This window comes from Mesoplodon densirostris, chromosome 18 (assembly GCF_025265405.1).
Source record: "Mesoplodon densirostris isolate mMesDen1 chromosome 18, mMesDen1 primary haplotype, whole genome shotgun sequence".
NCBI classification, from domain to species: Eukaryota; Metazoa; Chordata; class Mammalia; order Artiodactyla; family Ziphiidae; genus Mesoplodon; species Mesoplodon densirostris.
Genome location: NC_082678.1, coordinates 28,976,182 through 29,002,616, shown reverse-complemented (window position 1 = coordinate 29,002,616; position 26,435 = coordinate 28,976,182).

Sequence of the window (26,435 nt, the reverse complement as noted above, 5' to 3'; positions counted from 1 at the left end):
CCTGTGTTTGTATATGTCTGTTAACCCCAATATCCTAATATATCCAATCCTCACACCTTTCCAGTGGTGAACCATAAGTTTGTTTAATGAATCTGTGATTGCCCTTCTCTGTGGAAATATCTTCACTGGTATCAATTTTTAGGTAACACCTATAAGTGATATCATATGATATGTGTCTTTCTCTTTCTGACTTACTACAAGTCACGTGATTACCTCTAGACTCATCTACGGTGCTGCAAATGGCATTGTGTCCTTTTTTTCCTGGGCTAATATTCTGTCTGTACATGTACCAGTTCGTCTTTGTCCAGTCATCTGTTGAGGGACTTTTTGGTTGCTTCCATGTCATGGCTACTGCAATGCTGCGGCAATGCACATTTGCCTGCCTGTGTCTTTCCAATTCTGTCTTCTTAGGGTCTAGGCCCAGGAGTGGGCCTGCTGTATCATATGGTAGCAAAATGTTTACCTTCTAGAAGACCCTCCATTCTGTTCTCATTACTGGCTCTTACCAGGTTACGTCCCACTTAAAGTTGAGGTTATGGTCTTCTCCACGACACCTTCAGCGTTTATTGTTTGTAGTATTTTTGCTGATGTTTATTCTGACTAGTGTGAGCTGACACCACTTTGTGGTTGGATTTTCATGCGTCTCATAATCCCTTGAAATTGAGCTTTCTCACATGTCCTTATGTTCCTCAAACTGTGAGTACAGCTTACCTCTTCAAATTGTTTTCATGAAGTATGTGTGACATTTAGAAATATTTTGGCCATTACCTCCCTCAAGACATTTTGAGGTCAGGTTTCATTTACAGCCCTCCAGTACTGGTGCATATGAAGTGACCCTTAGCACAGGTTTTAAAGCTGCTGTTGCAGGTAACGGCCCGAGGGTGGCAGCATTTCTGCTTTTCCCAATCTGGTAACTAGGGAAACAGACCATCCCGGCAGTGGTGTTCTTCGGTTATATATTAGAGTGGAATGTGCCCCCAAAAGCTGATGTCTCCTTACTTATGTTTGCTTTATGTATTGAATTTATAGTTTTCTGATTGGAGTCATATTCCACTGTGTACATGGACCACTTCTTCTTTGTGCATTCCTCTGTTGATGGACATTTTCGTAGCTTCCAAGTATTGGCTATGTTAAATATTGCTGTAGTGCAGGATTACCAGACTGTGTCTTTTCTTTTTGGCTGTACGTGGGCCTCTCATTGCCGTGGACCCTCCCATTGCACAGCACAGGCTCCGGACATGCAGGCCCAGCAGCCATAGCTCACGGGACCGGCCGCTCCACAGCATGTGGCATCTTCCTGAACCGGGGCATGAACCCGTGTCCCCTGCATTGGCAGGCGGACTCTGAACCACTGCGCCACCAGTGACGCCCAGCCAGTGTCTTTTTGATTCTCATCCCCTCAGGCGATAGGCCCAGCAGCGGGTATGCTTGATTGAATGGTAGCTCAGTATTTACCTTTCCAAGGCACCTCATTTTTGTTTTCATTACTGGCTCTTACAATGTCCCACGTTGAACCAAGGGTAGGCATTTCTCCAAAACCCCTTCAGCCTTTATTGTTTGCAGAATTTTTGCTGCTGGGCATTCTGACTGGTGTGAGCTGATAGGTTTTTGTCATTTGGATTTGCATATCTTTAATTATTCCTAATGTTCAGCCTTTTCCCATGCCTTTTTAAATTTCTTGTACAGAAAAACAGAAAAAAACAGAGAGTGCAATTAACCTCTTGAAATAGTCTTCTTGGATGGTTGCCCTCTTTTGAATTTTTTGGTCAATTTTCGACCCCAGGATTGTTTTTGAGGGCAGGTGTCATTCACAGGCCTGCAATGAGTGTGAATATTTAGTGACCATTAGCACTGGGTTTAAAGCTGCTGTTGTTGGAAATGGCCACAAGGAGGCGGTATTTCTCCATTCCCACATCTAGTTACTAGGGCAGCAGAGCCTTTCTGGGACCAATGGAATACAGAAGAAGGCATCATTGAAGTCTAATACAGAAAACCATGTCCTGGTGAATGGTAGAATGGCCAGCAGGGTGTAGGAATTAGGGACTACTGGATGTATATCCTCAGTGACTTCACTGACTGTCCTGATATCCTTTACCACGTCCCCAGCAGCCCACGGGGCTGACGTGGTCAGGGCAATGCCAGGTTATGGAGCTCACCTGCGCAACTACCCAGCAGCCCATGGGGCTCTCGTGGTCAGGCCCCTCCCAGGATATGGGGCTCACCTGGGCAGGTCCCCAGCAGACCACAGGGCTCTCATGGTCAGGCTACTCCCAGGTTATGGAGCTCACCTGTGCAACTACCCAGCAGCCCATGGGGCTCTCATGATCAGGCCCCTCCCAGGATACGTAGCTCCCGTGGGCAGGTAGGACAGCAGGGCCGGGAACACAGGAATCGTGCACGTAGCCCTCATTTCAGAGCACCCCAGATGGCCTGTCTCTCAGAGCTGACACAGAGCACGTCAGAGCAGGACTTGAACTAACAAACAGCATCTCCGACAGGTCTGTGACCCTGGGCGTCACTCTGTGCGGCCTCCCTCTGCCTGGTCTTCCAGAGACTTCCACTGCAGACGGGGACCAGGCCTCTGTCTCCACCCATCACCCCTCCTCTCCCTGACTCCTGGGTTCCTCTCATTAAGAGAGTGTCTTCTTGAAGTTGTCTCCCACTCATGGGCCCGATAAAATGATTAGAAAACAAGCCAGAGCTGCAGCCCCTTGTCTATCCTGACTCTTAGGAGCCCACACCTGTTCCTTGGACCTGGCCAGTTCAGCGAGGTCCGTTTTCTGCAGTGTGAGCCCCTGAGGTTTGAGGATTGGCTGAGCTGGGCAGCCTGACCCTGCCGGCCAGCCCTGCCCAGGTGTGCCTGTGTTGAGGTCAATATAAACACCACTCCAGGCAGCAAGAGGCACTGCAGGTATGCCTGACGCCATATTCTCTGCCCCGTCAGCAGTCTCGGGGCTGTGCTGGTGGGAGGGTGGGAGGGGCCACGGCTTTGTGGGTGGTCCGGTGTGAGTGGGGCTCTGCTGGAGATTCTGCAGGAGTTGCCAGGCTGCCACCTGCTAAAGAAGAGGATGTGTCACCCATACCTTCGGCTGGAATTTCTCCCCGGGCAGAGGTGAGGAAGGAAAAAAGCAGTGGGGGCCGGGACAGGAGGGGTATCTCAGGCAGGAAAATGGAAAGCTTCCAGAAGAGCGCCCGGGCTCAGGAGCATCCTGGCTGGCCTGCAGGCACCAAGTCGGCCTGCGTGCTGTCGCTGGTGTGGCTCCACGGCCCTTCCTCTAGGCTTTCAAGTCCTTGTACATATTCAGGTGTTTTACCTGGGAAGGGTGGGAACAGTTCAGCAGCAGCTGACCTGGGGCTCCCCTCACGTTTACGCTCAGACGCCTCGGCACGGTCCCCCAGGTTTGCAATGAGGTCGCTTCTTGCGGGGGGCCTGCTGGCTGCATGGGAGATGATTCCCCACCTCTGACCAACTTCAGAATTGTTTACTACTGGAACAAGTGCCCTGATAGCGTTTTCCTCTGTATAACTGGTGGCTTCTGTTTTTTTTTTTTCTTTTTTGGTTCAAGGTAGATTTTATTTCTCTTTTATGTATTTATAGATATAAGCATGGAAATAATTCATTCCTATAAATACATCTGTGTGAAGGGAAGAACATTTTTCTGTTTTATTTTTCAATTTTATTTATTTTTGGAAATTTGGAAATTTTATTTATTTTTTTATACAGCAGGTTATTATTAGTTATCTATTTTATACATATACATGTATACAGGTCAATCCCAATCTCCCAACTCACCCCACCACCACCACCCCATGGATTCCCCCCCTTGGTGTCCATACGTTTGTTCTCTACCTCTGTGTCTCTATTTCTGCCCTGCAAACCGGTTCATCTGTATCATTTTTCTAGGTTCCACATATATGCATTAATAAACAATATTTGTTTTTCTCTTTCTGACTTACTTCACTCTGTAGGACAGTCTCTAGATCCATCGACGTCTCTACAAATGACCCAGTTTCATTCCTTTGTATGGCTGAGTAATATTCCATTTTATCTATGTGCCACATCTTTATCCTTTCGTCTGTCTGTGGGCATTTAGGTTGCTTCCATTACGTGGTTATTGTAAATAGTGCTGCAGTGAACATTGTGGTGAATGTGTCTTTTGGATTTATGGTTTTCTCTGGGTATATGCCCAGAAGTGGGATTGCTGGATCATATGGTAATTCTATTTTTAGATTTTTAAGGAACCTCCATACTGTTCTCCATAGTGACTGTATCAATTTACATTCCCACCAATGGTGGAAGAGGGTACCTTTTGTCCACACCCTCCCCAGCATTTGTTGTTTGTAGATCTTCTGATGATGCCCATTCTAACAGGTGTGAGGTGATACCTCATGGTAGTTTTGATTTGCATTTCTCTAATAATTAGTGATGTCGAGAAGCTTTTCATGTGCGTCTTGTCCATCTCTGCATCTTCTTTGAAGAAATGTCTATTTAGATCTTCTACCCATTTTTCTATTGGGTTGTTTGTTTCTTTAATATTAAGCTGCATGAGCTCTTTATATATATTGGAGATTAAACCTTTGTCTATTGATTTCTTTGCAAATATTTTCTCCCATTCTGAGGGTTGCCTTTTTCCATTCCCGTATTTTAGCAAAAAAAAATAAAGAAAGAAAAGGAAGCAGAACAGAGATGTGCGTAAAATATGCCTCTTGAAACTGTTGTTTTGAAATATGGACGTCTTTTAAAATTTTGGGTCGATATGCGAACCCAGGATTTGTTTTCAGGGCAGGTGTCATTTACAGGCCTGCAATTATCTTGAATATCAACTGACCATTAGCGCTGGGCTTACAGCTGCTGTTGTGTGAAACGGCCACAAGGTGGCAGCAGTTCTCCTTTACCAAATCTGGTTACTAGGGCCACAGAGCCTCAGTGGAAGTCGTGTTCTAGGTTGTAATTTCGAATGGAATGTGCCAGGAAAAAGCCCCTTAAGTTTGTCTCACGACTTCTTGTTCGTTTTTTAAATTTAATTTTTATTTTTTATCACAGCAAGTTTGATTACAATGTTTGGCTTGTTGTAGGTGTGCAAGATGTGGTTCTTTTGCACATATACATATGTCTGTTCTTCCTGGGACCCTTTTCCCATGTACGTTATGACAGAATGTTGAGTAGTCTTCTCTTGGTATTCCGTAGGTGTTTGGTGATTCTATATTTCACCTGTGTTTGTATATGTCTGTTAACCCCAATATCCTAATATATCCAATCCTCACACCTTTCCAGTGGTGAACCATAAGTTTGTTTAATGAATCTGTGATTGCCCTTCTCTGTGGAAATATCTTCACTGGTATCAATTTTTAGGTAACACCTATAAGTGATATCATATGATATGTGTCTTTCTCTTTCTGACTTACTACAAGTCACGTGATTACCTCTAGACTCATCTACGGTGCTGCAAATGGCATTGTGTCCTTTTTTTCCTGGGCTGATATTCTGTCTGTACATGTACCAGTTCGTCTTTGTCCAGTCATCTGTTGAGGGACTTTTTGGTTGCTTCCATGTCATGGCTACTGCAATGCTGCGGCAATGCACATTTGCCTGCCTGTGTCTTTCCAATTCTGTCTTCTTAGGGTCTAGGCCCAGGAGTGGGCCTGCTGTATCATATGGTAGCAAAATGTTTACCTTCTAGAAGACCCTCCATTCTGTTCTCATTACTGGCTCTTACCAGGTTACGTCCCACTTAAAGTTGAGGTTATGGTCTTCTCCACGACACCTTCAGCGTTTATTGTTTGTAGTATTTTTGCTGATGTTTATTCTGACTAGTGTGAGCTGACACCACTTTGTGGTTGGATTTTCATGCGTCTCATAATCCCTTGAAATTGAGCTTTCTCACATGTCCTTATGTTCCTCAAACTGTGAGTACAGCTTACCTCTTCAAATTGTTTTCATGAAGTATGTGTGACATTTAGAAATATTTTGGCCATTACCTCCCTCAAGACATTTTGAGGTCAGGTTTCATTTACAGCCCTCCAGTACTGGTGCATATGAAGTGACCCTTAGCACAGGTTTTAAAGCTGCTGTTGCAGGTAACGGCCCGAGGGTGGCAGCATTTCTGCTTTTCCCAATCTGGTAACTAGGGAAACAGACCATCCCGGCAGTGGTGTTCTTCGGTTATATATTAGAGTGGAATGTGCCCCCAAAAGCTGATGTCTCCTTACTTATGTTTGCTTTATGTATTGAATTTATAGTTTTCTGATTGGAGTCATATTCCACTGTGTACATGGACCACTTCTTCTTTGTGCATTCCTCTGTTGATGGACATTTTCGTAGCTTCCAAGTATTGGCTATGTTAAATATTGCTGTAGTGCAGGATTACCAGACTGTGTCTTTTCTTTTTGGCTGTACGTGGGCCTCTCATTGCCGTGGACCCTCCCATTGCACAGCACAGGCTCCGGACATGCAGGCCCAGCAGCCATAGCTCACGGGACCGGCCGCTCCACAGCATGTGGCATCTTCCTGAACCGGGGCATGAACCCGTGTCCCCTGCATTGGCAGGCGGACTCTGAACCACTGCGCCACCAGTGACGCCCAGCCAGTGTCTTTTTGATTCTCATCCCCTCAGGCGATAGGCCCAGCAGCGGGTATGCTTGATTGAATGGTAGCTCAGTATTTACCTTTCCAAGGCACCTCATTTTTGTTTTCATTACTGGCTCTTACAATGTCCCACGTTGAACCAAGAGTAGGCATTTCTCCAAAACCCCTTCAGCCTTTATTGTTTGCAGAATTTTTGCTGCTGGGCATTCTGACTGGTGTGAGCTGATAGGTTTTTGTCATTTGGATTTGCATATCTTTAATTATTCCTAATGTTCAGCCTTTTCCCATGCCTTTTTAAATTTCTTGTACAGAAAAACAGAAAAAAACAGAGAGTGCAATTAACCTCTTGAAATAGTCTTCTTGGATGGTTGCCCTCTTTTGAATTTTTTGGTCAATTTTCGACCCCAGGATTGTTTTTGAGGGCAGGTGTCATTCACAGGCCTGCAATGAGTGTGAATATTTAGTGACCATTAGCACTGGGTTTAAAGCTGCTGTTGTTGGAAATGGCCACAAGGAGGCGGTATTTCTCCATTCCCACATCTAGTTACTAGGGCAGCAGAGCCTTTCTGGGACCAATGGAATACAGAAGAAGGCATCATTGAAGTCTAATACAGAAAACCATGTCCTGGTGAATGGTAGAATGGCCAGCAGGGTGTAGGAATTAGGGACTACTGGATGTATATCCTCAGTGACTTCACTGACTGTCCTGATATCCTTTACCACGTCCCCAGCAGCCCACGGGGCTGACGTGGTCAGGGCAATGCCAGGTTATGGAGCTCACCTGCGCAACTACCCAGCAGCCCATGGGGCTCTCGTGGTCAGGCCCCTCCCAGGATATGGGGCTCACCTGGGCAGGTCCCCAGCAGACCACAGGGCTCTCATGGTCAGGCTACTCCCAGGTTATGGAGCTCACCTGTGCAACTACCCAGCAGCCCATGGGGCTCTCATGATCAGGCCCCTCCCAGGATACGTAGCTCCCGTGGGCAGGTAGGACAGCAGGGCCGGGAACACAGGAATCGTGCACGTAGCCCTCATTTCAGAGCACCCCAGATGGCCTGTCTCTCAGAGCTGACACAGAGCACGTCAGAGCAGGACTTGAACTAACAAACAGCATCTCCGACAGGTCTGTGACCCTGGGCGTCACTCTGTGCGGCCTCCCTCTGCCTGGTCTTCCAGAGACTTCCACTGCAGATGGGGACCAGGCCTCTGTCTCCACCCATCACCCCTCCTCTCCCTGACTCCTGGGTTCCTCTCATTAAGAGAGTGTCTTCTTGAAGTTGTCTCCCACTCATGGGCCCGATAAAATGATTAGAAAACAAGCCAGAGCTGCAGCCCCTTGTCTATCCTGACTCTTAGGAGCCCACACCTGTTCCTTGGACCTGGCCAGTTCAGCGAGGTCCGTTTTCTGCAGTGTGAGCCCCTGAGGTTTGAGGATTGGCTGAGCTGGGCAGCCTGACCCTGCCGGCCAGCCCTGCCCAGGTGTGCCTGTGTTGAGGTCAATATAAACACCACTCCAGGCAGCAAGAGGCACTGCAGGTATGCCTGACGCCATATTCTCTGCCCCGTCAGCAGTCTCGGGGCTGTGCTGGTGGGAGGGTGGGAGGGGCCACGGCTTTGTGGGTGGTCCGGTGTGAGTGGGGCTCTGCTGGAGATTCTGCAGGAGTTGCCAGGCTGCCACCTGCTAAAGAAGAGGATGTGTCACCCATACCTTTGGCTGGAATTTCTCCCCGGGCAGAGGTGAGGAAGGAAAAAAGCAGTGGGGGCCGGGACAGGAGGGGTATCTCAGGCAGGAAAATGGAAAGCTTCCAGAAGAGCGCCCGGGCTCAGGAGCATCCTGGCTGGCCTGCAGGCACCAAGTCGGCCTGCGTGCTGTCGCTGGTGTGGCTCCACGGCCCTTCCTCTAGGCTTTCAAGTCCTTGTACATATTCAGGTGTTTTACCTGGGAAGGGTGGGAACAGTTCAGCAGCAGCTGACCTGGGGCTCCCCTCACGTTTACGCTCAGACGCCTCGGCACGGTCCCCCAGGTTTGCAATGAGGTCGCTTCTTGCGGGGGGCCTGCTGGCTGCATGGGAGATGATTCCCCACCTCTGACCAACTTCAGAATTGTTTACTACTGGAACAAGTGCCCTGATAGCGTTTTCCTCTGTATAACTGGTGGCTTCTGTTTTTTTTTTTTTCTTTTTTGGTTCAAGGTAGATTTTATTTCTCTTTTATGTATTTATAGATATAAGCATGGAAATAATTCATTCCTATAAATACATCTGTGTGAAGGGAAGAACATTTTTCTGTTTTATTTTTCAATTTTATTTATTTTTGGAAATTTTGAAATGTTATTTATTTTTTTATACAGCAGGTTATTATTAGTTATCTATTTTATACATATACATGTATACAGGTCAATCCCAATCTCCCAACTCACCCCACCACCACCACCCCATGGATTCCCCCCCTTGGTGTCCATACGTTTGTTCTCTACCTCTGTGTCTCTATTTCTGCCCTGCAAACCGGTTCATCTGTATCATTTTTCTAGGTTCCACATATATGCATTAATAAACAATATTTGTTTTTCTCTTTCTGACTTACTTCACTCTGTAGGACAGTCTCTAGATCCATCGACGTCTCTACAAATGACCCAGTTTCATTCCTTTGTATGGCTGAGTAATATTCCATTTTATCTATGTGCCACATCTTTATCCTTTCGTCTGTCTGTGGGCATTTAGGTTGCTTCCATTACGTGGTTATTGTAAATAGTGCTGCAGTGAACATTGTGGTGAATGTGTCTTTTGGATTTATGTTTTTCTCTGGGTATATGCCCAGAAGTGGGATTGCTGGATCATATGGTAATTCTATTTTTAGATTTTTAAGGAACCTCCATACTGTTCTCCATAGTGACTGTATCAATTTACATTCCCACCAATGGTGGAAGAGGGTACCTTTTGTCCACACCCTCCCCAGCATTTGTTGTTTGTAGATCTTCTGATGATGCCCATTCTAACAGGTGTGAGGTGATACCTCATGGTAGTTTTGATTTGCATTTCTCTAATAATTAGTGATGTCGAGCAGCTTTTCATGTGCGTCTTGTCCATCTCTGCATCTTCTTTGAAGAAATGTCTATTTAGATCTTCTACCCATTTTTCTATTGGGTTGTTTGTTTCTTTAATATTAAGCTGCATGAGCTCTTTATATATATTGGAGATTAAACCTTTGTCCATTGATTTCTTTGCAAATATTTTCTCCCATTCTGAGGGTTGCCTTTTTCCATTCCCGTATTTTAGCAAAAAAAAAATAAAGAAAGAAAAGGAAGCAGAACAGAGATGTGCGTAAAATATGCCTCTTGAAACTGTTGTTTTGAAATATGGACGTCTTTTAAAATTTTGGGTCGATATGCGAACCCAGGATTTGTTTTCAGGGCAGGTGTCATTTACAGGCCTGCAATTATCTTGAATATCAACTGACCATTAGCGCTGGGCTTACAGCTGCTGTTGTGTGAAACGGCCACAAGGTGGCAGCAGTTCTCCTTTACCAAATCTGGTTACTAGGGCCACAGAGCCTCAGTGGAAGTCGTGTTCTAGGTTGTAATTTCGAATGGAATGTGCCAGGAAAAAGCCCCTTAAGTTTGTCTCACGACTTCTTGTTCGTTTTTTAAATTTAATTTTTATTTTTTATCACAGCAAGTTTGATTACAATGTTTGGCTTGTTGTAGGTGTGCAAGATGTGGTTCTTTTGCACATATACATATGTCTGTTCTTCCTGGGACCCTTTTCCCATGTACGTTATGACAGAATGTTGAGTAGTCTTCTCTTGGTATTCCGTAGGTGTTTGGTGATTCTATATTTCACCTGTGTTTGTATATGTCTGTTAACCCCAATATCCTAATATATCCAATCCTCACACCTTTCCAGTGGTGAACCATAAGTTTGTTTAATGAATCTGTGATTGCCCTTCTCTGTGGAAATATCTTCACTGGTATCAATTTTTAGGTAACACCTATAAGTGATATCATATGATATGTGTCTTTCTCTTTCTGACTTACTACAAGTCACGTGATTACCTCTAGACTCATCTACGGTGCTGCAAATGGCATTGTGTCCTTTTTTTCCTGGGCTGATATTCTGTCTGTACATGTACCAGTTCGTCTTTGTCCAGTCATCTGTTGAGGGACTTTTTGGTTGCTTCCATGTCATGGCTACTGCAATGCTGCGGCAATGCACATTTGCCTGCCTGTGTCTTTCCAATTCTGTCTTCTTAGGGTCTAGGCCCAGGAGTGGGCCTGCTGTATCATATGGTAGCAAAATGTTTACCTTCTGGAAGACCCTCCATTCTGTTCTCATTACTGGCTCTTACCAGGTTACGTCCCACTTAAAGTTGAGGTTATGGTCTTCTGCGCGACACCTTCAGCGTTTATTGTTTGTAGTATTTTTGCTGATGTTTATTCTGACTAGTGTGAGCTGACACCACTTTGTGGTTGGATTTTCATGCGTCTCATAATCCCTTGAAATGGAGCTTTCTCACATGTCCTTATGTTCCTCAAACTGTGAGTACAGCTTACCTCTTCAAATTGTTTTCATGAAGTATGTGTGACATTTAGAAATATTTTGGCCATTACCTCCCTCAAGACCTTTTGAGGTCAGGTTTCATTTACAGCCCTCCAGTACTGGTGCATATGAAGTGACCCTTAGCACAGGTTTTAAAGCTGCTGTTGCAGGTAACGGCCCGAGGGTGGCAGCATTTCTGCTTTTCCCAATCTGGTAACTAGGGAAACAGACCATCCCGGCAGTGGTGTTCTTCGGTTATATATTAGAGTGGAATGTGCCCCCAAAAGCTGATGTCTCCTTACTTATGTTTGCTTTATGTATTGAATTTATAGTTTTCTGATTGGAGTCATATTCCACTGTGTACATGGACCACTTCTTCTTTGTGCATTCCTCTGTTGATGGACATTTTCGTAGCTTCCAAGTATTGGCTATGTTAAATATTGCTGTAGTGCAGGATTACCAGACTGTGTCTTTTCTTTTTGGCTGTACGTGGGCCTCTCATTGCCGTGGACCCTCCCATTGCACAGCACAGGCTCCGGACATGCAGGCCCAGCAGCCATAGCTCACGGGACCGGCCGCTCCACAGCATGTGGCATCTTCCTGAACCGGGGCATGAACCCGTGTCCCCTGCATTGGCAGGCGGACTCTGAACCACTGCGCCACCAGTGACGCCCAGCCAGTGTCTTTTTGATTCTCATCCCCTCAGGCGATAGGCCCAGCAGCGGGTATGCTTGATTGAATGGTAGCTCAGTATTTACCTTTCCAAGGCACCTCATTTTTGTTTTCATTACTGGCTCTTACAATGTCCCACGTTGAACCGAGGGTAGGCATTTCTCCAAAACCCCATCAGCCTTTATTGTTTTCAGAATTTTTGCTGCTGGGCATTCTGACTGGTGTGAGCTGATAGGTTTTTGTCATTTGGATTTGCATATCTTTAATTATTCCTAATGTTCAGCCTTTTCCCATGCCTTTTTAAATTTCTTGTACAGAAAAACAGAAAAAAACAGAGAGTGCAATTAACCTCTTGAAATAGTCTTCTTGGATGGTTGCCCTCTTTTGAATTTTTTGGTCAATTTTCGACCCCAGGATTGTTTTTGAGGGCAGGTGTCATTCACAGGCCTGCAATGAGTGTGAATATTTAGTGACCATTAGCACTGGGTTTAAAGCTGCTGTTGTTGGAAATGGCCACAAGGAGGCGGTATTTCTCCATTCCCACATCTAGTTACTAGGGCAGCAGAGCCTTTCTGGGACCAATGGAATACAGAAGAAGGCATCATTGAAGTCTAATACAGAAAACCATGTCCTGGTGAATGGTAGAATGGCCAGCAGGGTGTAGGAATTAGGGACTACTGGATGTATATCCTCAGTGACTTCACTGACTGTCCTGATATCCTTTACCACGTCCCCAGCAGCCCACGGGGCTGACGTGGTCAGGGCAATGCCAGGTTATGGAGCTCACCTGCGCAACTACCCAGCAGCCCATGGGGCTCTCGTGGTCAGGCCCCTCCCAGGATATGGGGCTCACCTGGGCAGGTCCCCAGCAGACCACAGGGCTCTCATGGTCAGGCTACTCCCAGGTTATGGAGCTCACCTGTGCCACTACCCAGCAGCCCATGGGGCTCTCGTGATCAGGCCCCTCCCAGGATACGTAGCTCCCGTGGGCAGGTAGGACAGCAGGGCCGGGAACACAGGAATCGTGCACGTAGCCCTCATTTCAGAGCACCCCAGATGGCCTGTCTCTCAGAGCAGACACAGAGCACGTCAGAGCAGGACTTGAACTAACAAACAGCATCTCCGACAGGTCTGTGACCCTGGGCGTCACTCTGTGCGGTCTCCGTCTGCCTGGTCTTCCAGAGACTTCCACTGCAGACGGGGACCAGGCCTCTGTCTCCACCCATCACCCCTCCTCTCCCTGACTCCTGGGTTCCTCTCATTAAGAGAGTGTCTTCTTGAAGTTGTCTCCCACTCATGGGCCCGATAAAATGATTAGAAAACAAGCCAGAGCTGCAGCCCCTTGTCTATCCTGACTCTTAGGAGCCCACACCTGTTCCTTGGACCTGGCCGGTTCAGCGAGGTCCGTTTTCTGCAGTGTGAGCCCCTGAGGTTTGAGGATTGGCTGAGCTCGGCAGCCTGACCCTGCCGGCCAGCCCTGCCCAGGTGTGCCTGTGTTGAGGTCAATATAAACACCACTCCAGGCAGCAAGAGGCACTGCAGGTATGCCTGACGCCATATTCTCTGCCCCGTCAGCAGTCTCGGGGCTGTGCTGGTGGGAGGGTGGGAGGGGCCACGGCTTTGTGGGTGGTCCGGTGTGAGTGGGGCTCTGCTGGAGATTCTGCAGGAGTTGCCAGGCTGCCACCTGCTAAAGAAGAGGATGTGTCACCCATACCTTCGGCTGGAATTTCTCCCCGGGCAGAGGTGAGGAAGGAAAAAAGCAGTGGGGGCCGGGACAGGAGGGGTATCTCAGGCAGGAAAATGGAAAGCTTCCAGAAGAGCGCCCGGGCTCAGGAGCATCCTGGCTGGCCTGCAGGCACCAAGTCGGCCTGCGTGCTGTCGCTGGTGTGGCTCCACGGCCCTTCCTCTAGGCTTTCAAGTCCTTGTACATATTCAGGTGTTTTACCTGGGAAGGGTGGGAACAGTTCAGCAGCAGCTGACCTGGGGCTCCCCTCACGTTTACGCTCAGACGCCTCGGCACGGTCCCCCAGGTTTGCAATGAGGTCGCTTCTTGCGGGGGGCCTGCTGGCTGCATGGGAGATGATTCCCCACCTCTGACCAACTTCAGAATTGTTTACTACTGGAACAAGTGCCCTGATAGCGTTTTCCTCTGTATAACTGGTGGCTTCTGTTTTTTTTTTTTTTCTTTTTTGGTTCAAGGTAGATTTTATTTCTCTTTTATGTATTTATAGATATAAGCATGGAAATAATTCATTCCTATAAATACATCTGTGTGAAGGGAAGAACATTTTTCTGTTTTATTTTTCAATTTTATTTATTTTTGGAAATTTTGAAATGTTATTTATTTTTTTATACAGCAGGTTATTATTAGTTATCTATTTTATACATATACATGTATACAGGTCAATCCCAATCTCCCAACTCACCCCACCACCACCACCCCATGGATTCCCCCCCTTGGTGTCCATACGTTTGTTCTCTACCTCTGTGTCTCTATTTCTGCCCTGCAAACCGGTTCATCTGTATCATTTTTCTAGGTTCCACATATATGCATTAATAAACAATATTTGTTTTTCTCTTTCTGACTTACTTCACTCTGTAGGACAGTCTCTAGATCCATCGACGTCTCTACAAATGACCCAGTTTCATTCCTTTGTATGGCTGAGTAATATTCCATTTTATCTATGTGCCACATCTTTATCCTTTCGTCTGTCTGTGGGCATTTAGGTTGCTTCCATTACGTGGTTATTGTAAATAGTGCTGCAGTGAACATTGTGGTGAATGTGTCTTTTGGATTTATGGTTTTCTCTGGGTATATGCCCAGAAGTGGGATTGCTGGATCATATGGTAATTCTATTTTTAGATTTTTAAGGAACCTCCATACTGTTCTCCATAGTGACTGTATCAATTTACATTCCCACCAATGGTGGAAGAGGGTACCTTTTGTCCACACCCTCCCCAGCATTTGTTGTTTGTAGATCTTCTGATGATGCCCATTCTAACAGGTGTGAGGTGATACCTCATGGTAGTTTTGATTTGCATTTCTCTAATAATTAGTGATGTCGAGAAGCTTTTCATGTGCGTCTTGTCCATCTCTGCATCTTCTTTGAAGAAATGTCTATTTAGATCTTCTACCCATTTTTCTATTGGGTTGTTTGTTTCTTTAATATTAAGCTGCATGAGCTCTTTATATATATTGGAGATTAAACCTTTGTCCATTGATTTCTTTGCAAATATTTTCTCCCATTCTGAGGGTTGCCTTTTTCCATTCCCGTATTTTAGCAAAAAAAATAAAGAAAGAAAAGGAAGCAGAACAGAGATGTGCGTAAAATATGCCTCTTGAAACTGTTGTTTTGAAATATGGACGTCTTTTAAAATTTTGGGTCGATATGCGAACCCAGGATTTGTTTTCAGGGCAGGTGTCATTTACAGGCCTGCAATTATCTTGAATATCAACTGACCATTAGCGCTGGGCTTACAGCTGCTGTTGTGTGAAACGGCCACAAGGTGGCAGCAGTTCTCCTTTACCAAATCTGGTTACTAGGGCCACAGAGCCTCAGTGGAAGTCGTGTTCTAGGTTGTAATTTCGAATGGAATGTGCCAGGAAAAAGCCCCTTAAGTTTGTCTCACGACTTCTTGTTCGTTTTTTAAATTTAATTTTTATTTTTTATCACAGCAAGTTTGATTACAATGTTTGGCTTGTTGTAGGTGTGCAAGATGTGGTTCTTTTGCACATATACATATGTCTGTTCTTCCTGGGACCCTTTTCCCATGTACGTTATGACAGAATGTTGAGTAGTCTTCTCTTGGTATTCCGTAGGTGTTTGGTGATTCTATATTTCACCTGTGTTTGTATATGTCTGTTAACCCCAATATCCTAATATATCCAATCCTCACACCTTTCCAGTGGTGAACCATAAGTTTGTTTAATGAATCTGTGATTGCCCTTCTCTGTGGAAATATCTTCACTGGTATCAATTTTTAGGTAACACCTATAAGTGATATCATATGATATGTGTCTTTCTCTTTCTGACTTACTACAAGTCACGTGATTACCTCTAGACTCATCTACGGTGCTGCAAATGGCATTGTGTTCTTTTTTTCCTGGGCTGATATTCTGTCTGTACATGTACCAGTTCGTCTTTGTCCAGTCATCTGTTGAGGGACTTTTTGGTTGCTTCCATGTCATGGCTACTGCAATGCTGCGGCAATGCACATTTGCCTGCCTGTGTCTTTCCAATTCTGTCTTCTTAGGGTCTAGGCCCAGGAGTGGGCCTGCTGTATCATATGGTAGCAAAATGTTTACCTTCTAGAAGACCCTCCATTCTGTTCTCATTACTGGCTCTTACCAGGTTACGTCCCACTTAAAGTTGAGGTTATGGTCTTCTCCACGACACCTTCAGCGTTTATTGTTTGTAGTATTTTTGCTGATGTTTATTCTGACTAGTGTGAGCTGACACCACTTTGTGGTTGGATTTTCATGCGTCTCATAATCCCTTGAAATTGAGCTTTCTCACATGTCCTTATGTTCCTCAAACTGTGAGTACAGCTTACCTCTTCAAATTGTTTTCATGAAGTATGTGTGACATTTAGAAATATTTTGGCCATTACCTCCCTCAAGACCTTTTGAGGTCAGGTTTCATTTACAGCCCTCCAGTACTGGTGCATATGAAGTGACCCTTAGCACAGGTTTTAAAGCTGCTGTTGCAGGTAACGGCCCGAGGGTGGCAGCATTTCTGCTTTTCCCAATCTGGTAACTAGGGAAACAGACCATCCCGGCAGTGGTGTTCTTCGGTTATATATTAGAGTGGAATGTGCCCCCAAAAGCTGATGTCTCCTTACTTATGTTTGCTTTATGTATTGAATTTATAGTTTTCTGATTGGAGTCATATTCCACTGTGTACATGGACCACTTCTTCTTTGTGCATTCCTCTGTTGATGGACATTTTCGTAGCTTCCAAGTATTGGCTATGTTAAATATTGCTGTAGTGCAGGATTACCAGACTGTGTCTTTTCTTTTTGGCTGTACGTGGGCCTCTCATTGCCGTGGACCCTCCCATTGCACAGCACAGGCTCCGGACATGCAGGCCCAGCAGCCATAGCTCACGGGACCGGCCGCTCCACAGCATGTGGCATCTTCCTGAACCGGGGCATGAACCCGTGTCCCCTGCATTGGCAGGCGGACTCTGAACCACTGCGCCACCAGTGACGCCCAGCCAGTGTCTTTTTGATTCTCATCCCCTCAGGCGATAGGCCCAGCAGCGGGTATGCTTGATTGAATGGTAGCTCAGTATTTACCTTTCCAAGGCACCTCATTTTTGTTTTCATTACTGGCTCTTACAATGTCCCACGTTGAACCAAGGGTAGGCATTTCTCCAAAACCCCATCAGCCTTTATTGTTTTCAGAATTTTTGCTGCTGGGCATTCTGACTGGTGTGAGCTGATAGGTTTTTGTCATTTGGATTTGCATATCTTTAATTATTCCTAATGTTCAGCCTTTTCCCATGCCTTTTTAAATTTCTTGTACAGAAAAACAGAAAAAAACAGAGAGTGCAATTAACCTCTTGAAATAGTCTTCTTGGATGGTTGCCCTCTTTTGAATTTTTTGGTCAATTTTCGACCCCAGGATTGTTTTTGAGGGCAGGTGTCATTCACAGGCCTGCAATGAGTGTGAATATTTAGTGACCATTAGCACTGGGTTTAAAGCTGCTGTTGTTGGAAATGGCCACAAGGAGGCGGTATTTCTCCATTCCCACATCTAGTTACTAGGGCAGCAGAGCCTTTCTGGGACCAATGGAATACAGAAGAAGGCATCATTGAAGTCTAATACAGAAAACCATGTCCTGGTGAATGGTAGAATGGCCAGCAGGGTGTAGGAATTAGGGACTACTGGATGTATATCCTCAGTGACTTCACTGACTGTCCTGATATCCTTTACCACGTCCCCAGCAGCCCACGGGGCTGACGTGGTCAGGGCAATGCCAGGTTATGGAGCTCACCTGCGCAACTACCCAGCAGCCCATGGGGCTCTCGTGGTCAGGCCCCTCCCAGGATATGGGGCTCACCTGGGCAGGTCCCCAGCAGACCACAGGGCTCTCATGGTCAGGCTACTCCCAGGTTATGGAGCTCACCTGTGCAACTACCCAGCAGCCCATGGGGCTCTCATGATCAGGCCCCTCCCAGGATACGTAGCTCCCGTGGGCAGGTAGGACAGCAGGGCCGGGAACACAGGAATCGTGCACGTAGCCCTCATTTCAGAGCACCCCAGATGGCCTGTCTCTCAGAGCTGACACAGAGCACGTCAGAGCAGGACTTGAACTAACAAACAGCATCTCCGACAGGTCTGTGACCCTGGGCGTCACTCTGTGCGGCCTCCCTCTGCCTGGTCTTCCAGAGACTTCCACTGCAGACGGGGACCAGGCCTCTGTCTCCACCCATCACCCCTCCTCTCCCTGACTCCTGGGTTCCTCTCATTAAGAGAGTGTCTTCTTGAAGTTGTCTCCCACTCATGGGCCCGATAAAATGATTAGAAAACAAGCCAGAGCTGCAGCCCCTTGTCTATCCTGACTCTTAGGAGCCCACACCTGTTCCTTGGACCTGGCCAGTTCAGCGAGGTCCGTTTTCTGCAGTGTGAGCCCCTGAGGTTTGAGGATTGGCTGAGCTGGGCAGCCTGACCCTGCCGGCCAGCCCTGCCCAGGTGTGCCTGTGTTGAGGTCAATATAAACACCACTCCAGGCAGCAAGAGGCACTGCAGGTATGCCTGACGCCATATTCTCTGCCCCGTCAGCAGTCTCGGGGCTGTGCTGGTGGGAGGGTGGGAGGGGCCACGGCTTTGTGGGTGGTCCGGTGTGAGTGGGGCTCTGCTGGAGATTCTGCAGGAGTTGCCAGGCTGCCACCTGCTAAAGAAGAGGATGTGTCACCCATACCTTCGGCTGGAATTTCTCCCCGGGCAGAGGTGAGGAAGGAAAAAAGCAGTGGGGGCCGGGACAGGAGGGGTATCTCAGGCAGGAAAATGGAAAGCTTCCAGAAGAGCGCCCGGGCTCAGGAGCATCCTGGCTGGCCTGCAGGCACCAAGTCGGCCTGCGTGCTGTCGCTGGTGTGGCTCCACGGCCCTTCCTCTAGGCTTTCAAGTCCTTGTACATATTCAGGTGTTTTACCTGGGAAGGGTGGGAACAGTTCAGCAGCAGCTGACCTGGGGCTCCCCTCACGTTTACGCTCAGACGCCTCGGCACGGTCCCCCAGGTTTGCAATGAGGTCGCTTCTTGCGGGGGGCCTGCTGGCTGCATGGGAGATGATTCCCCACCTCTGACCAACTTCAGAATTGTTTACTACTGGAACAAGTGCCCTGATAGCGTTTTCCTCTGTATAACTGGTGGCTTCTGTTTTTTTTTTTTTCTTTTTTGGTTCAAGGTAGATTTTATTTCTCTTTTATGTATTTATAGATATAAGCATGGAAATAATTCATTCCTATAAATACATCTGTGTGAAGGGAAGAACATTTTTCTGTTTTATTTTTCAATTTTATTTATTTTTGGAAATTTTGAAATGTTATTTATTTTTTTATACAGCAGGTTATTATTAGTTATCTATTTTATACATATACATGTATACAGGTCAATCCCAATCTCCCAACTCACCCCACCACCACCACCCCATGGATTCCCCCCCTTGGTGTCCATACGTTTGTTCTCTACCTCTGTGTCTCTATTTCTGCCCTGCAAACCGGTTCATCTGTATCATTTTTCTAGGTTCCACATATATGCATTAATAAACAATATTTGTTTTTCTCTTTCTGACTTACTTCACTCTGTAGGACAGTCTCTAGATCCATCGACGTCTCTACAAATGACCCAGTTTCATTCCTTTGTATGGCTGAGTAATATTCCATTTTATCTATGTGCCACATCTTTATCCTTTCGTCTGTCTGTGGGCATTTAGGTTGCTTCCATTACGTGGTTATTGTAAATAGTGCTGCAGTGAACATTGTGGTGAATGTGTCTTTTGGATTTATGGTTTTCTCTGGGTATATGCCCAGAAGTGGGATTGCTGGATCATATGGTAATTCTATTTTTAGATTTTTAAGGAACCTCCATACTGTTCTCCATAGTGACTGTATCAATTTACATTCCCACCAATGGTGGAAGAGGGTACCTTTTGTCCACACCCTCCCCAGCATTTGTTGTTTGTAGATCTTCTGATGATGCCCATTCTAACAGGTGTGAGGTGATACCTCATGGTAGTTTTGATTTGCATTTCTCTAATAATTAGTGATGTCGAGAAGCTTTTCATGTGCGTCTTGTCCATCTCTGCATCTTCTTTGAAGAAATGTCTATTTAGATCTTCTACCCATTTTTCTATTGGGTTGTTTGTTTCTTTAATATTAAGCTGCATGAGCTCTTTATATATATTGGAGATTAAACCTTTGTCCATTGATTTCTTTGCAAATATTTTCTCCCATTCTGAGGGTTGCCTTTTTCCATTCCCGTATTTTAGCAAAAAAAATAAAGAAAGAAAAGGAAGCAGAACAGAGATGTGCGTAAAATATGCCTCTTGAAACTGTTGTTTTGAAATATGGACGTCTTTTAAAATTTTGGGTCGATATGCGAACCCAGGATTTGTTTTCAGGGCAGGTGTCATTTACAGGCCTGCAATTATCTTGAATATCAACTGACCATTAGCGCTGGGCTTACAGCTGCTGTTGTGTGAAACGGCCACAAGGTGGCAGCAGTTCTCCTTTACCAAATCTGGTTACTAGGGCCACAGAGCCTCAGTGGAAGTCGTGTTCTAGGTTGTAATTTCGAATGGAATGTGCCAGGAAAAAGCCCCTTAAGTTTGTCTCACGACTTCTTGTTCGTTTTTTCAATTTAATTTTTATTTTTTATCACAGCAAGTTTGATTACAATGTTTGGCTTGTTGTAGGTGTGCAAGATGTGGTTCTTTTGCACATATACATATGTCTGTTCTTCCTGGGACCCTTTTCCCATGTACGTTATGACAGAATGTTGAGTAGTCTTCTCTTGGTATTCCGTAGGTGTTTGGTGATTCTAAATTTCACCTGTGTTTGTATATGTCTGTTAACCCCAATATCCTAATATATCCAATCCTCACACCTTTCCAGTGGTGAACCATAAGTTTGTTTAATGAATCTGTGATTGCCCTTCTCTGTGGAAATATCTTCACTGGTATCAATTTTTAGGTAACACCTATAAGTGATATCATATGATATGTGTCTTTCTCTTTCTGACTTACTACAAGTCACGTGATTACCTCTAGACTCATCTACGGTGCTGCAAATGGCATTGTGTCCTTTTTTTCCTGGGCTGATATTCTGTCTGTACATGTACCAGTTCGTCTTTGTCCAGTCATCTGTTGAGGGACTTTTTGGTTGCTTCCATGTCATGGCTACTGCAATGCTGCGGCAATGCACATTTGCCTGCCTGTGTCTTTCCAATTCTGTCTTCTTCGGGTCTAGGCCCAGGAGTGGGCCTGCTGTATCATATGGTAGCAAAATGTTTACCTTCTAGAAGACCCTCCATTCTGTTCTCATTACTGGCTCTTACCAGGTTACGTCCCACTTAAAGTTGAGGTTATGGTCTTCTCCACGACACCTTCAGCGTTTATTGTTTGTAGTATTTTTGCTGATGTTTATTCTGACTAGTGTGAGCTGACACCACTTTGTGGTTGGATTTTCATGCGTCTCATAATCCCTTGAAATTGAGCTTTCTCACATGTCCTTATGTTCCTCAAACTGTGAGTACAGCTTACCTCTTCAAATTGTTTTCATGAAGTATGTGTGACATTTAGAAATATTTTGGCCATTACCTCCCTCAAGACATTTTGAGGTCAGGTTTCATTTACAGCCCTCCAGTACTGGTGCATATGAAGTGACCCTTAGCACAGGTTTTAAAGCTGCTGTTGCAGGTAACGGCCCGAGGGTGGCAGCATTTCTGCTTTTCCCAATCTGGTAACTAGGGAAACAGACCATCCCGGCAGTGGTGTTCTTCGGTTATATATTAGAGTGGAATGTGCCCCCAAAAGCTGATGTCTCCTTACTTATGTTTGCTTTATGTATTGAATTTATAGTTTTCTGATTGGAGTCATATTCCACTGTGTACATGGACCACTTCTTCTTTGTGCATTCCTCTGTTGATGGACATTTTCGTAGCTTCCAAGTATTGGCTATGTTAAATATTGCTGTAGTGCAGGATTACCAGACTGTGTCTTTTCTTTTTGGCTGTACGTGGGCCTCTCATTGCCGTGGACCCTCCCATTGCACAGCACAGGCTCCGGACATGCAGGCCCAGCAGCCATAGCTCACGGGACCGGCCGCTCCACAGCATGTGGCATCTTCCTGAACCGGGGCATGAACCCGTGTCCCCTGCATTGGCAGGCGGACTCTGAACCACTGCGCCACCAGTGACGCCCAGCCAGTGTCTTTTTGATTCTCATCCCCTCAGGCGATAGGCCCAGCAGCGGGTATGCTTGATTGAATGGTAGCTCAGTATTTACCTTTCCAAGGCACCTCATTTTTGTTTTCATTACTGGCTCTTACAATGTCCCACGTTGAACCAAGAGTAGGCATTTCTACAAAACCCCTTCAGCCTTTATTGTTTGCAGAATTTTTGCTGCTGGGCATTCTGACTGGTGTGAGCTGATAGGTTTTTGTCATTTGGATTTGCATATCTTTAATTATTCCTAATGTTCAGCCTTTTCCCATGCCTTTTTAAATTTCTTGTACAGAAAAACAGAAAAAAACAGAGAGTGCAATTAACCTCTTGAAATAGTCTTCTTGGATGGTTGCCCTCTTTTGAATTTTTTGGTCAATTTTCGACCCCAGGATTGTTTTTGAGGGCAGGTGTCATTCACAGGCCTGCAATGAGTGTGAATATTTAGTGACCATTAGCACTGGGTTTAAAGCTGCTGTTGTTGGAAATGGCCACAAGGAGGCGGTATTTCTCCATTCCCACATCTAGTTACTAGGGCAGCAGAGCCTTTCTGGGACCAATGGAATACAGAAGAAGGCATCATTGAAGTCTAATACAGAAAACCATGTCCTGGTGAATGGTAGAATGGCCAGCAGGGTGTAGGAATTAGGGACTACTGGATGTATATCCTCAGTGACTTCACTGACTGTCCTGATATCCTTTACCACGTCCCCAGCAGCCCACGGGGCTGACATGGTCAGGGCAATGCCAGGTTATGGAGCTCACCTGCGCAACTACCCAGCAGCCCATGGGGCTCTCGTGGTCAGGCCCCTCCCAGGATATGGGGCTCACCTGGGCAGGTCCCCAGCAGACCACAGGGCTCTCATGGTCAGGCTACTCCCAGGTTATGGAGCTCACCTGTGCAACTACCCAGCAGCCCATGGGGCTCTCATGATCAGGCCCCTCCCAGGATACGTAGCTCCCGTGGGCAGGTAGGACAGCAGGGCCGGGAACACAGGAATCGTGCACGTAGCCCTCATTTCAGAGCACCCCAGATGGCCTGTCTCTCAGAGCTGACACAGAGCACGTCAGAGCAGGACTTGAACTAACAAACAGCATCTCCGACAGGTCTGTGACCCTGGGCGTCACTCTGTGCGGCCTCCCTCTGCCTGGTCTTCCAGAGACTTCCACTGCAGACGGGGACCAGGCCTCTGTCTCCACCCATCACCCCTCCTCTCCCTGACTCCTGGGTTCCTCTCATTAAGAGAGTGTCTTCTTGAAGTTGTCTCCCACTCATGGGCCCGATAAAATGATTAGAAAACAAGCCAGAGCTGCAGCCCCTTGTCTATCCTGACTCTTAGGAGCCCACACCTGTTCCTTGGACCTGGCCAGTTCAGCGAGGTCCGTTTTCTGCAGTGTGAGCCCCTGAGGTTTGAGGATTGGCTGAGCTGGGCAGCCTGACCCTGCCGGCCAGCCCTGCCCAGGTGTGCCTGTGTTGAGGTCAATATAAACACCACTCCAGGCAGCAAGAGGCACTGCAGGTATGCCTGACGCCATATTCTCTGCCCCGTCAGCAGTCTCGGGGCTGTGCTGGTGGGAGGGTGGGAGGGGCCACGGCTTTGTGGGTGGTCCGGTGTGAGTGGGGCTCTGCTGGAGATTCTGCAGGAGTTGCCAGGCTGCCACCTGCTAAAGAAGAGGATGTGTCACCCATACCTTCGGCTGGAATTTCTCCCCGGGCAGAGGTGAGGAAGGAAAAAAGCAGTGGGGGCCGGGACAGGAGGGGTATCTCAGGCAGGAAAATGGAAAGCTTCCAGAAGAGCGCCCGGGCTCAGGAGCATCCTGGCTGGCCTGCAGGCACCAAGTCGGCCTGCGTGCTGTCGCTGGTGTGGCTCCACGGCCCTTCCTCTAGGCTTTCAAGTCCTTGTACATATTCAGGTGTTTTACCTGGGAAGGGTGGGAACAGTTCAGCAGCAGCTGACCTGGGGCTCCCCTCACGTTTAGTCTCAGACGCCTCGGCACGGTCCCCCAGGTTTGCAATGAGGTCGCTTCTTGCGGGGGGCCTGCTGGCTGCATGGGAGATGATTCCCCACCTCTGACCAACTTCAGAATTGTTTACCACTGGAGCAAGTGCCCTGATAGCGTTTTCCTCTGTATAACTGGTGGCTTCTGTTTTTTTTTTTTTTTCTTTTTTGGTTCAAGGTAGATTTTATTTCTCTTTTATGTATTTATAGATATAAGCATGGAAATAATTCATTCCTATAAATACATCTGTGTGAAGGGAAGAACATTTTTCTGTTTTATTTTTCAATTTTATTTATTTTTGGAAATTTGGAAATTTTATTTATTTTTTTATACAGCAGGTTATTATTAGTTATCTATTTTATACATATACATGTATACAGGTCAATCCCAATCTCCCAACTCACCCCACCACCACCACCCCATGGATTCCCCCCCTTGGTGTCCATACGTTTGTTCTCTACCTCTGTGTCTCTATTTCTGCCCTGCAAACCGGTTCATCTGTATCATTTTTCTAGGTTCCACATATATGCATTAATAAACAATATTTGTTTTTCTCTTTCTGACTTACTTCACTCTGTAGGACAGTCTCTAGATCCATCGACGTCTCTACAAATGACCCAGTTTCATTCCTTTGTATGGCTGAGTAATATTCCATTTTATCTATGTGCCACATCTTTATCCTTTCGTCTGTCTGTGGGCATTTAGGTTGCTTCCATTACGTGGTTATTGTAAATAGTGCTGCAGTGAACATTGTGGTGAATGTGTCTTTTGGATTTATGGTTTTCTCTGGGTATATGCCCAGAAGTGGGATTGCTGGATCATATGGTAATTCTATTTTTAGATTTTTAAGGAACCTCCATACTGTTCTCCATAGTGACTGTATCAATTTACATTCCCACCAATGGTGGAAGAGGGTACCTTTTGTCCACACCCTCCCCAGCATTTGTTGTTTGTAGATCTTCTGATGATGCCCATTCTAACAGGTGTGAGGTGATACCTCATGGTAGTTTTGATTTGCATTTCTCTAATAATTAGTGATGTCGAGAAGCTTTTCATGTGCGTCTTGTCCATCTCTGCATCTTCTTTGAAGAAATGTCTATTTAGATCTTCTACCCATTTTTCTATTGGGTTGTTTGTTTCTTTAATATTAAGCTGCATGAGCTCTTTATATATATTGGAGATTAAACCTTTGTCCATTGATTTCTTTGCAAATATTTTCTCCCATTCTGAGGGTTGCCTTTTTCCATTCCCGTATTTTAGCAAAAAAAATAAAGAAAGAAAAGGAAGCAGAACAGAGATGTGCGTAAAATATGCCTCTTGAAACTGTTGTTTTGAAATATGGACGTCTTTTAAAATTTTGGGTCGATATGCGAACCCAGGATTTGTTTTCAGGGCAGGTGTCATTTACAGGCCTGCAATTATCTTGAATATCAACTGACCATTAGCGCTGGGCTTACAGCTGCTGTTGTGTGAAACGGCCACAAGGTGGCAGCAGTTCTCCTTTACCAAATCTGGTTACTAGGGCCACAGAGCCTCAGTGGAAGTCGTGTTCTAGGTTGTAATTTCGAATGGAATGTGCCAGGAAAAAGCCCCTTAAGTTTGTCTCACGACTTCTTGTTCGTTTTTTCAATTTAATTTTTATTTTTTATCACAGCAAGTTTGATTACAATGTTTGGCTTGTTGTAGGTGTGCAAGATGTGGTTCTTTTGCACATATACATATGTCTGTTCTTCCTGGGACCCTTTTCCCATGTACGTTATGACAGAATGTTGAGTAGTCTTCTCTTGGTATTCCGTAGGTGTTTGGTGAATCTATATTTCACCTGTGTTTGTATATGTCTGTTAACCCCAATATCCTAATATATCCAATCCTCACACCTTTCCAGTGGTGAACCATAAGTTTGTTTAATGAATCTGTGATTGCCCTTCTCTGTGGAAATATCTTCACTGGTATCAATTTTTAGGTAACACCTATAAGTGATATCATATGATATGTGTCTTTCTCTTTCTGACTTACTACAAGTCACGTGATTACCTCTAGACTCATCTACGGTGCTGCAAATGGCATTGTGTCCTTTTTTTCCTGGGCTGATATTCTGTCTGTACATGTACCAGTTCGTCTTTGTCCAGTCATCTGTTGAGGGACTTTTTGGTTGCTTCCATGTCATGGCTACTGCAATGCTGCGGCAATGCACAT